This window comes from Durio zibethinus, chromosome 1 (assembly GCF_047325235.1).
Source record: "Durio zibethinus cultivar Kanyao isolate XHJ-2024 chromosome 1, ASM4732523v1, whole genome shotgun sequence".
NCBI lineage: Eukaryota > Viridiplantae > Streptophyta > Magnoliopsida > Malvales > Malvaceae > Durio > Durio zibethinus.
Genome location: NC_143162.1, coordinates 19,506,479 through 19,519,859, shown reverse-complemented (window position 1 = coordinate 19,519,859; position 13,381 = coordinate 19,506,479).

The following is a 13,381-nucleotide window of genomic DNA, read 5'->3' as shown; positions in this document are numbered from 1 at the left end:
AAAATTTTTTCGGAAGTCTTTTTCACCCCAAACTTGGTAGACGTGATCCTTGTATTTTTTTGGGCATGCACAAAAAAATTCAGCTAAAAACTCAAAGTGTACAAGATTTTGTGACCATTTGAAAAAAGTGTCCCCATTTTAGACACTTTAATGGCTACTGGCAGCAAACTTCTAAAATCTCAAATGCTCTTTAAGGGGGTGTTAGTTCTCGAGGTTTGATGAGGGATAGGGGGCCAATATAAGGGCCAAGTACCAGCACCCTTCGCACATCATGTGCGCACACCCCCCGGCCCCCCCGATCGCCGGAACCCCAATGCCGCCGGTTAGGTTCTCCGACGATGCTCCGGTGATGGTGCCCCGACGAAGAAAAATGCGGCACCAGCACATGCTCGAGCCCAGCATGTGCTGTCACAACCCTCGGTCCGATTCGATCCTAGACTGGGAATGAACTCCGTACGCCTAAGTCAACCCACGAAACGATCGTGCAGGTGCTTAACAGGCCAGAGGGGCAGGATGCGTAACCTGGGGATCGATCGGGTCCCCCTCTGCGTGCCACAACCCCTGGTCTGGTCTGATCTTAGACTGAGAATGAACTCCGTATGCCTAAGCCAACAGAAAAAACGAGTGGGTGGGCGGGCGTGAAGGCGAGCAACTGGCCAGAGAGACGGGATACGCAAGCCGTGGATCGATAGGGTGGTAGGTCGGTTTAGGTGCATCTTCATATTTCTGTGTGCCAATGCCATTTTGTATGGCTTGTAAATTCATACAATGGTCCCTTAAGCCTTCTCGTGAAGTTTCATGCCACGACGACTCATTTTCTATTTTTCATGATTTTTTAAACTTTTTGCATTTTGGGATTTTTTAAAATTTTTCGGAAGGAGTTTTGGCCCTAAACTTGGTAGACGTGATCCTTGTATTTTTGTTGGCATGCATAAAAAAATTCAGCTAAAAACTCGAAGTGTACAAGATTTTGTGACCATTTGAAAAAAGTGTCCCCATTTTAGACACTTTAATGGCTACTGGCAGCAAACCTGTAAAATCTCAAATGCTCTTTAACGGGGTGTGAGTTCTCAAGGTTTGATGAGGGATAGGGGGCCAATATAAGGGCCAAGTACCAGCACCCATCGCACATCATGTGTGCACACCCCCTCGACCCCCCGATTACCGGAACCGCAATGCCGCCGATCAGGTTCTCGGCGATGGTGCCCCAGTGAAGAAAAATACGAACCAGCACATGCTCGAGCCCAGAATGTCACCGATCAGGTTCTCCGGTGATGCTCCGATGATGGTGCCCCGACGAAGAGAAATACGACACCAGCACATGCCCGAGCCCAGCATGTGCTATCGCAACCCTCGGTTTGGTCCAACCTTAGACTGGGAATGAACTCCGTATGCCTAAGTCAACCCACGAAACGAGCGTACAGGTGCTCAACCAGCCAGAGGGGCAGGATGTGCAAGCTGGGGATCGGTTGGGTCTCCCTCTGCATGCTGCCGATCCTGCTGCCGCAACCCTTGATCCGGTCTGATCTTAGACTAGGAATGAACTCCATATGCCTAAGCCAACCGACGAAACGAGCGGGTGGGCGGACGGGTGGGCGGGCACTATGCCGGCCAGAGAGACGGGATGCACAAGTCGTGGATCGACAGGGTGGTAGGTGGGTTTAGGCGCATCTTCATATTTCTGTGTGCCAAATCCATTTTTATGGCTTGTAAATTCATACAATGGTCCCTGAAGCAATCACGTGAAGTTCATGGCAAGACGACTCGTTCTCTATTTTTCACGCTTTTCGAAACTTTTTACGATTCAAGATTTTTTAAAATTTTTTTGGAAGGAGTTTTGGCCCCAAACTTGGTAAACGTGATCTTTTTATTTTTGTTGGCATGCATAAAACAATTCAGCTAAAAACTCAAAGTGTACAAGATTTTGTGACCATTTGAAAAAAGTGTCCCCATTTTAGACACTTTAATGGCTACTGGTAGCAAACTTGTAAAATCTCAAATGCTCTTTAAGGGGTGTGAGTTCTTGAGGTTTGATGAGGGATAGGGGCCCAATATAAGGGCCAAGTACCAGCACCCATCGCACATCATGTGCACACACCCCCCTCGGCCCCCTCGATCGATGGAACCCCAATGCCGTCGGTCAGGTTCTTCGGCGATGCTCCAGCGATGGTGCCCTGGCGAAGAAAAATACGACACTAGCACATGCTCGAGCCCAACATGTGCTACCGCAACCCTCGGTCTGGTTTGATCTTAGACTGGGAATGAACTCCGTTGCTTAGACTGGGAATGAACTCCGTATGCCTAAGTCAACCCACGAAACGAGCGTGCTGGCACTCAGCCGGCCAGAGGGGCGGGATGCGCAAGCCGGGAATCGACCCAATCCCCTCTGCATGCTACCAATCTTGCTGCTGCAACCCTAGGTCTGGTTCGATCTTAGACTGGGAAAGAACTTCGTATGCCTAAGCCAACAGACGAAACGAGTGGGCGGGTGGGTAGACAGGCACTACGCCGGCCAGAGTGACGGGATGCGCAAGCCGTGGATCGATAGGGTGGTAGGTGGGTTTAGGCACATCTTCATATTTCTACATGCCAATGCCATTTTTATGGCTTGTAAATTCATACAATGTTCCCTTAAGCCTTCACGTGAAGTTTAATGGCAAGACGACTCGTTTTCTATTTTTCACAATTTTTGAAACTTTTTGTTGTTCGTGATTTTTTAAAATTTTTTCGGAAGGCGTTTTGGCCCCAAGCTTGGAAGACGTGATCCTTGTATTTTTGTTGGCATGGAGAAAAACATTCAGCTAAAAACTCGAACTGCACAAGGTTTTGAGACCATTTGAAAAAAGTGTCCCCATTTCACACACCTTAATGGCTACTGGCAACAAACCTGTAAAATCTCAAATGCTCTTTAAGGGGGTGTGAGTTCTCGAGGTTTGATGAGGGATAGGGGGTTAACATAAGGGCCAAGTACCAGCACCCATCGCACATCATGTGCGCACACCCCCCGGCCCCCCCGATCACCGGAACCCCAATGCCGTTGGTCAGGTTCTCCTGCTATGCTCCGATGATGGTGCCTCGACGAAGAAAAATGCGACACCAGCACATGCCTGAGCCCAGCATGTGCTGCCGCAACCCTCGGTTCAGTCCGATCTTAGACTGGGAATGAACTCCGTATGCTTACACCGGGAATGAACTCTGTATGCCTAAGTCAACCCATGAAACGAGCATGTGGGCGCTCAGTCGGCCAGAGGGGCGAGATGTGTAAGCCGGGGACCGGTCGGGTCCTCCTCTACGTGCTGTTGATCCTACTACTGCAACCCCCGGTTTGGTCCAATCTTAGACTGCGAAGGAACTCTATATGCCTAAGCCAATCGACAAAACGAGCAAGCGGATGGACGGGCAGGCATTACGTCAGCCAGAGAGACGAGAAGCACAAGCCGTGGATCGATAGGGTGGTAGGTGGGTTTAGGCTCATCTTCATATTTCTGTGTGCCAATGCCATTTTTATGGCTTGTAAATTCATACAAGGGTCCCTTAAGCCTTCACGTGAAGTTTCATGGTAGGACGACTAGTTATCTATTTTTCACGATTTTCAAAACTTTTTGCAGTTCGAGATTTTTTAAAATTTTTTTGGAAGGATCTTTAGCCCCAAACTTGCTAGACATGATCCTTATATTTTTGTTGGCATGCACAAAAAAATTCAGCTAAAAACTCGAAGTGTACAAGATTTTGTGACCATTTGAAAAAAGTATCCCCATTTCAGACACTTTAATTGCTACTGGCAGCAAACCTGTAAAATCTGAAATGCTCTTTAAGGGGGTGTGAGTTCTCGAGGTTTGATGAGGGATAAGGGCCCAATATAAGAGCCAAGTACCAGCACCCATCGCACATCATGTGCGCACACCCCCTGCCCCGTTGATCGTCGGAACCCCAAATGCCATCGGTCAGGTTCTCCGGTGATGCTTCGACGATGGTGCCCTAGCGAAAAAAAATGCAGCACCAGCAAATGCCCGAGCCCAGCATGTGCTGCCGCAACCCTCGGTCCGGTTTGATCTTAGACTAGGAATGAACTCCGTATGCCTAAGTCAACCCACGAAACGAGCGTGCGGGTGCATAGCCGGCCAGAGGGGTGGCATGCGTAAGCCGGGAATCGACCGGGTCCCCTTCTGCGTGCTGCCGCAACCCTTGGTCCAGTCCAATCTTAGATTGGGAATGAACTCTGTATGCCTAAGCCAACCGATGAAACGAGCAGGTGGGCGGGCCGGAGGGCACGACGTCGGCCAGAGAGACGGGATGCGCAAGCCGTGGATCGATAGGGTGGTAGGTGGGTTTAGGTACATCTTCATATTTCTACGTGCCAATGCCATTTTTATGGCTTGTAAAGTCATACAATGGTCCCTTAAGCCTTCACGTGAAGTTTCATGGCAAGATGACTCGTTTTCTATTTTTCACGATTTTTAAAACTTTTTACGGTTCAGGATTTTTTAAAATTTTTTCGGAAGGCTTTTTGGCCCCAAACTTGGTAGATGTGATCCTTGTATTTTTGTTGGCATGCACAAAAAAATTCAGCTAAAAAATCGAAGTGTAAAAGATTTTGTGACCATTTGAAAAAAGTGTCCCCATTTCAGACACTTTAATTGCTACTGGCAGCAAACCTGTAAAATCTCATATGCTATTTAAGGGGCTGTGAGTTCTTGAGGTTTGATGAGGGATAGGGGGCCAATATAAGAGCCAAGTACCAGTACCCATTGCACATCATGTGCGGACACCCCCCTTGGCCCCCTCGATCTTGGAACCCCAATGCTGTCGGTCAGGTTCTCCGACGATGCTCCGGCGATGGTGCCTTGACGAAAAAAAAATACGGCACCAGCACATGCCCGACTGCAGCTTGTGCTGCCGCAACCCTCGGTCTGGTCCAATCTTACACTGTGAATGAACTTCGTATGCCTAAGTCAACCCACGAAATGAGCTTTCGAGCGCTCAACCGGCCAGAGGGGCGGGTTGCGCAAGCCGGGGATCGGTCGGGTCCCCCTCTGCGTGCTGTCGATCCTACTGCCGCAACCCTTAGTCCGATCCAATCTTAGGCTAGGAATGCACTACGTATGCCTAAGCCAACCGACAAAATGAGCGGGCAGGCGGGCGGGCACTACGCCGGCCAGAGAGACGGGATGCGCAAGCCGTGGATCGATAGGGTGGTAGGTGGGTTTAGGCACATCTTCATATTTCTGTGTGCCAATGCCATTTTTATGGCTTGTAAATTCATACACCGGTCCCTTAAGCCTTCACGTGAAGTTTCATGGCCAGACGGCTCGTTTTCTATGTTTTACGATTTTCAAAACTTTTTGCGGTTTGGGATTTTTGAAAATTTTTTCGAAAGGAGTTTTGCCCCCAAACTTGGTAGACATGATCCTTGTATTTTTTTGGCATGCACAAAAATATTCAGCTAAAAACTCGAAGTGCACAAGATTTTGTGACCATTTAAAAAAAAGTGTCCGCATTTCAAACACTTTAATTGCTACTGGTAGCAAACCTGAAAATCTCAAATGCTCTTTAAGGGGGTGTGAGTTCTTGAGGTTTGACGAGGGATAGGGGGCCAATATAAGGGCCAAGTACCAACAACCATTGCACATCATGTGCGCACACCCCCCCAGCCCCTCCCGATCATCAGAACCCCAATGTCGCCGATCAGGTTCTCCGATGATGCTCCGACGATGGTGCCCCGACAAAGAAAAATTCGACACCAGCACATGCCCGAGCCCAGCATGTGCTGTCGTAACCCTTGGTCTGGTCCGATCTTACACTGGAATGAACTCGGTATGCTTAGACTAGGAATGAGCTCTGTATGCGTAAGTCAACCCATGAAACAAGCGTGCGGGCGCTTAACCGGCCAAAGGGGCAGGATGCGCAAGCCGGGGATCGGCCGGGTCCTCCTCTACGTGCTGCCAATCTTGCTGCCGCAACCCTTAGTCCGATCTGATCTTAGACTGGGAATGAACTCCGTATGCCTAAGCCAACCGACAAAACTAGTGGGCGGGCAGACGGGCACTATATCGGCCATAGAGACGGGATGCGTAAGCCGTGGATCGATAGGGTGGTAGGTGGGTTTAGGCACATATTCATATTTCTGCATGCCAATGCCTTTTTTATGGCTTGTAAATTCAAACAATGGTCCCTTAAGCCTTCACGTAAATTTTCATGGCAAGACGACTCATGTTCTATTTTTCAAGAATTTTGAAACTTTTTGTGGTTCGGGATTTTTTAAAATTATGTCGAAAGGAGTTTTGGCCCGAAACTTGGTAGCCGTAATCCTTGTATTTTTTTTGGCATGCACAAAAAAATTCAGCTAAAAACTCGAAGTGTACAAGATTTTGTGACCATTTGAAAAAAGTGTCCCCATTTCGAACAATTTAATGGCTACTCGCAGTAAACCTGTAAAATCTCAAGTGCTCTTTGAGGGGGTGTGAGTTCTTGAGGTTTGATGAGGGATAGGGGGCCAATATAAGGGCCAAGTACCAGCACCCATCGCACATCATGTGTGCACACCCCCCTCGGCCCCCCCGATGCCGGAACCCCAATGTCGCCAGTCAGGTTCTCCGACGATGCTCCGGCGATGGTGCCATGGCGAAGAAAAATGTGGCACCAGCACATGCCCGAGCCCGGCATGTGCTGCCGTAACCCTCGGTCCGGTCTAATCTTAAATTGGGAATGAACTTTGTATGCCTAAGTCAACCCACGAAACGAGCGTGCAGGCGCTCAGTCGGCCAGAGGGGCGGGATGCGCAAGACGAGGATCGGTCGGGACCCCCTCTGCGTGCTATCGATCCTGCTGCTGCAACCCTCAGTCCGGTCTGATCTTTTACTGGGAAAGAACTTCGTATGCCTAAGCCAACCGATGAAACGAGCGGGCGGGCTGGCGAGCATTACGTCGGCCAGAGAGACGAGATGCGCAAGCCGTGGATCGATAGGGTAGTAGGTGCGTTTAGGCACATCTTTATATTTTTACATGCCAATGCCATTTCTATGGCTTGTAAATTCATACAATGGTCCCTTAAGCCTTCACGTGAAGTTTCATGGCAAGACGACTCGTTTTCTATTTTTAATGATTTTCAAAACGTTTTGCAGTTCAGGATTTTTTAAAATTTTTTCGGAAGGATTTTTGGCCCCAAGCTTGGTAGACTTGATCCCTCTATTTTTTTTTTTGGCATGCACAAAAAAATTCAGCTAAAAACTCGAAGTGTACAAGATTTTGTGACCATTTGAAAAAAGTGTCCCCATTTCAGACACGTTAATGGCTACTGGCAGCAAACCTGTAAAATCTCAAATGCTCTTTAAGGGGGTGTGAGTTCTCGAGGTTTGACGAGGGATAGGGGGCCAATATAATGGCCAAGTACCAGCACCCATCGCACATCATGTGCGCACAGCCCCCCGCCGGCCCCCCCGATGCCAGAACCCCAATGCCGCCGGTCAGGTTCTCTGACGATGCTCCGACGATGGTGCCCCGACGAAGAAAAATACGGCACCAGCACATGCCCGAGCCTAGCATGTGCTGCCATAACCCTCGGTCCAGTCCGATCTTAAACTGGGAATGAACTCCGTATGCTTAGATAGGGAATGAACTCCCTAAGCCTAAGTCAACCCACGAAACGAGCGTGCGGGCGCTCAGCCGGCCAGAGGGGTGGGATGCGTAAGCCGAGGATCGGCCGGGTCCTCCTCTGTGTGCTGCCGATCCTGCTTCTTCAACCCTCAGTCTAGTCCAATCTTAGACTGGTAATGAACTCTGTAAGCCTAAGCCAACCGACGAAACGAGCAAGCGGCCGGGCCGACGGGCACTACGCCGGCCAGATAGACAGGATGCGCAAGCCGTGGATCGAAGGGTGGTCGGTGGGTTGAGGCACATCTTCATCTTTCTGCGTGCCAATGCCATTTTTATGGCTTGTAAATTCATACAATGGTCCCTTAAGCCTTCACATGAAGTTTCAAGCCAAGACGACTCGTTTTCCATTTTTCACTATTTTTGAAACTTTTTACGGTTCAAGATTTTTTAAAATTTTTTTGGAAGGAGTTTTAGCCCCAAACTTTGTAGACATGATCCTTGTATTGTTGTTGGCATGCACAAATTAATTCAGCTAAAAACTGGAAGTGTACAAGATTTTGTGACCATTTGAAAAAAGTGTCCCCATTTCAGACACCTTAATTGCTACTGGCAGCAAACCTGTAAAATCTCGAATGCTCTTTAAGAGGGTGTGAGTTCTCGAGGTTTGATGAGGGATAGGGGGCCAACATAAGGGCCAAGTACCAACACCCATCGCACATCATGTGCACACACCCCCCGACCCCCCCGATCATCGGAACCCCAATGCCGCCGGTCAGGTTCTTCGACGATGCTCTGGCAATGGTGCCTCGGTGAAGAAAAATGCAGCACCAGCACACGCCTGAGCCCAGCAGGTGCTATTGTAACCCTCGGTCTGATCCGATCTTAGAATGGAATGAACTCCGTATGCTTAGACTGGGAATGAACTCCGTATGCCTAAGTCAACCCACAAAACGAGCGTACGGGCGCTCAGCATGCCAGAGGGGCGGGATGCGCAAGGTGATGATCGATCGGGTCCCCCTCTGCGTCCTGTCGATCCTGCTATCGCAACCCTCAATCCATCCAATCTTACACTGGGAATGAACTCCGTATGCCTAAGCCAATCGACGAAACGAGCAGGCAGGCGTGCCCGCAGGCACTATGCTGGCCAGAGAGACGGGATGCGCAAGCGTGGATCGATAGGTGGCAGGTGGGTTTAGGCACATCTTCATATTTCTACATGCCAATGCCATTTTTATGGCTTGTAAATTCATACAATGGTCCCTTAAGCCTTCACGTGAAGTTTCATGGCAAGACAACTCGTTTTCTATTTTTCACGATTTTCAAAACTTTTTGCGGTTCGGGATTTTTTAAAATTTTTTTGGAGGGAGTTTTGTCCCCAAACTTGGTAGACGTGATCCTTGTATTCTTTTTGGCATGCACAAAAAAACTCAGCTAAAAACTCGAAGTGTACAAGATTTTGTGACCATTTGAAAAAAGTGTCCCCATTTCAGACACTTTAATGGCTACTGGTAGCAAACCTGTAAAATCTCGAATGCTCTTTAGTGAGGTGTGAGTTCTCGAGGTTTGATGAGGGATAGAGGGCCAATATAAGGGCCAAGTACCAGCACCCATCGCACATCATGTGCGGACACCCCCCTCGGCCCCCTCGATCTTGGAACCCCAATGCTGTCGATCCTCCTGCCTCAACCCTTTGTCCGGTCTGATCTTAGACTGGGAATGAACTCCGTATACCTAAGCCAATCGATGAAATAAGCGAACGGGCGGACGGGCACAACGTCGGCTAGAGAGACGGGATGCGCAAGCTATGGATCGATAGGGTGGTAGGTGGGTTTAGGCACATCTTCATATTTCTGCGTGCCAATGCCATTTTTATGGCCAGTAAATTCATACAATGGTCCCTTAAGCATTCATGTGAAGTTTCATGGCAAGACGACTCATTTTTTATTTTTCACGATTTTTGAAACTTTTTGCGGTTTGAGATTTTTTAAAATTTTTTCGGAAGGATTTTTGGCATGGACAAAAAAATTTAGCTAAAAACTCAAAGTGTACAAGATTTTGTGACCATTTGAAAAAAGTGTCCCCATTTCAGACACTTTAATGGCTACTGGCAGCAAACCTGTAAAATCTCAAATGCTCTTTAAGGGGGTGTGAGTTCTCGAGGTTTGATAAGGGATAGGGGGCCAATATAAGAGCCAAGTACTAGCACCCATCGCACACCATGTGCGCACACCCCCCCGACCCCCCCGATCAACGGAACCCCAATGTCGCCGGTCAGGTTCTCCGGTGATGCTCCGACGATAGTGCCCCGACGAAGAAAAATGCGACACCAGCACATGCCCAAGCCCAGCATGTGCTGCCACAACCCTCGGTCCGGTCTGATCTTAGACTACGAATGAACTCCGCATACTTAGACAGGGAATGAACTCCGTATGCCTAAGGGCCAAGTACCAACACCCATCGCACATCATGTACGGACACCCCCCTCAGCCCCCTTGATCTTGGAACCCCAATGCTGTCGATCCTCCTGCCTCCTCCCTTTGTCCGGTCTGATCTTAGACTGGGAATGAACTCCGTATACCTAAGCCAATCGATGAAATAAGTGAACGGGCGGGCGGGCGGGCACAACGTCGGCTAGAGAGACGGGATGCACAAGCTGTGGATCGATAGGGTGGTAGGTAGGTTTAGGCACATCTTCATATTTCTACGTGCCAATGCCATTTTTTTGGCTTGTAAATTCAACAGTGGTCCCTTAAGCCTTCACGTGAAGTTTCATGGCAAGACGACTCGTTTTCTATTTTTAACGATTTTCAAAACTTTTTATGGTTCGGGATTTTTTCAAATTATTTTGGAAGAAGTTTTGGCCCCAAAGTTGGTAGACGTGATCCTTGTATTTTTGTTGGCATGCATAAAAAAATTGAGCTAAAAACTCGAAGTGTACAAGATTTTGTGACCATTTGAAAAAAGTGTTCGCATTTCAGACACTTTAGTGGCTACTAGCAGTAAACCTATAAAATGTCAAACGCTCTTTATGGGGGTGTGAGTTCTCGAGCTTTGATGAGGGATAGGGGGCCAATATAAGGGCCAAGTACCAGCACCCATCGCACATCATGTGCGCACACCCCCCGGCCCCTTCGATCATCGGAACCCCAATACCCATCGCACATCATGTGCTGCCGCAACCCTCGGTCTGGTCCGATCTTAGACTGGGAATGAACTTTGTATGATTAGACTGGGAATGATCTCCGTATGCCTAAGTCAACCAATGAAATGAGCGTGCGGGTGCTCAGTCGGCCAGAGGGGCGGGATGCGCAAGCCGGGGATCGGTCGGGTCCCCCACTGTATGCTGTCAATCTTGCTACCGCAACCCTCGGTCTGGTCCAATGTTAGACTGGGAATCAACTATGTATGCCTAAGCCAACCGACAAAACGAGCGGGTCGGCGGGCGGGCACTACGTCGGCCAGAGAGACGGGATACGCAAGCCGTGGATCGATAGGGTGGTAGGTGGGTTTAGGCACTTCTTCATATTTCTACAGGCCAATGCCATTTTTATGGCTTGTAAATTCATACAATGGTCCCTTAAGCCTTCACGTGAAGTTTCATGGCAAGACGACTTGTTTTCTATTTTTCATAATTTTTGAAACTTTTTGCAGTTCGGGATTTTTTTGAAATTTTTTCAGAAAAAGTTTTTACCCCAAACTTGGTAGACGTGATCCTTGTATTTTTCTTGGCATGCACAAAAAAAATCAGCTAAAAACTCGAAGTGTACAAGATTTTGTGACAATTTGAAAAAAGTGTCCCCATTTGAGACACTTTAATGGCTACTGGCAGCAAACCTGTAAAATCTCAAATGCTCTTTAAAGGGGTGTGAGTTCTCGAGGTTTGATGAGGGATAGGGGGCCAATATAAGGGCCAAGTACCAGCACCCATTGCACATCATGTGTGCACACCCCCTAGCCCCGCCGATCGTCGGAACCCCAATGCCGTCTGTCAGGTTCTCCGGTGATGCTCCGGTGATGGTGCCCCGATGAAGAAAAATGCTGCACCAGCACAAGCTTGAGCCCATCATGTGCTGCCGCAACCCTCGATTCGGTCCGATCTTAGACTGGGAATGAACTTCGTATGCTTAGACTGGGAATGAACTCCGTATACCTAAGTCAACCGATGAAACGAATGTGTGGGCGCTCAATCGGCCAGAGGGCTGGGATGTAAAAGCTGGGGATCGGTCGAGTCCCCCTCTGTGTGCTGCTGATCCTGCTGCCGCAACCCTCAGCTTGGTCCAATCTTAGATTGGGAATGAACTCCGTAAGCCTAAGCCAACAGACGAAACGAACGGGCGGGCGGGCAAGCGGGCACTACGCCGGCGAAAGAGATGGGATGCGCAAGCTATGGATCGATAGGGTGGTAGGTGGGTTTAGGCACATCTTTGTATTTCTGCATGCCAATGCCATTTTTATGGCTTGTAAATTCATACAATGGCCCCTTAAGCCTTCGCGTGAAGTTTCATGGCAAGACGACTCGTTTTCTATTTTTCACGATTTTTGAAACTTTTTGCTGTTCGGGATTTCTTAAAATTTTTTTGGAAGGATTTTTGGCCCCAAACTTGGCGGTCGTGATCCTTTTATTTTTGTTGGCATCCACAAAAAAAATTCAGCTAAAAACTCAAAGTGTACAAGATTTTGTGAACATTTGAAAAAAGTGTCCTCATTCCAGACACGTTAATGGCTACTGGCTGCAAACCTGTAAAATCTCAAATGCTCTTTAAGGGGGTGTGAGTTCCTAAGGTTTGATGAGGGATAGGGTGCCAATATAAGGGCCAAGTATCAGCACCCACCGCACATCATGTGCGCACACCCCCCTGGCCCCCCCGATCATCGGAACCCCAATGCCGCCAGTCAGATTCTCCGGTGATGCTCCGGCAATGGTGCCCCGACGAAGAAAAATGTGGCCCCAGCACATGCCCGACCCCAGCATGTGCGGCCGTAACCCTCGGTCGGGTCTGATCTTAGATTGGGAATGGACTTCGTATGCCTAAGCCATCCGACGAAACGAGTGGGCGGACGGGCGGGCACTACGTCTACCAGAGAGACGGGACGCGCAAGCCGTGGATCGATAGGGTGGTAGGTGGGTTTAGGCACATCTTCATATTTCTGCATGCCAATGCCATTTTTATGCCTTGTAAATTCATACAATGGTCTCTTAAGCCTTCACGTGAAGTTTCATGGCAAGACGACTCGTTTTCTATTTTTCATGATTTTTAAAACTTTTTACGGTTTGAGATTTTTTAAAATTTTTTGGGATGGATTTTTGGCCCCAAACTTGGAAGACATGATCCTTGTATTTTTTTTGGCAAGCACAAAAAAATTCAGCTAAAAACTCGAAGTGTACAAGATTTTGTGACCATTTGAAAAAAGTGTCCCCATTTCAGACACTTTAATGGCTACTGGCAGTAAGCCTGTAAAATCTCAAATGCTCTTTAAGGGGGTGTGAGTTCTCAAAGTTTGATGAGGGATAGGGGGCCAATATAAGGGCCAAGTACCAGCACCCATCGCACATCATGAGCGCACACCCCCCCGGCCACCCCGATCGTCGGAACCCCAATACCGCCGGTCAGGTTCTCCGGCGATGCTCCGACGATGGTGCCCCAGTGAAGAAAAATGCGGTACCAGCACATGCCCGAGCCCAGCACGTGCTGTCGCAACCCTCGGTCTGATCTGATCTTAGACTGGGAATGAACTCTGTACGCTTAGACTGGGAATGAACTCCGTATGCCTAGGTTAACCCATAAAA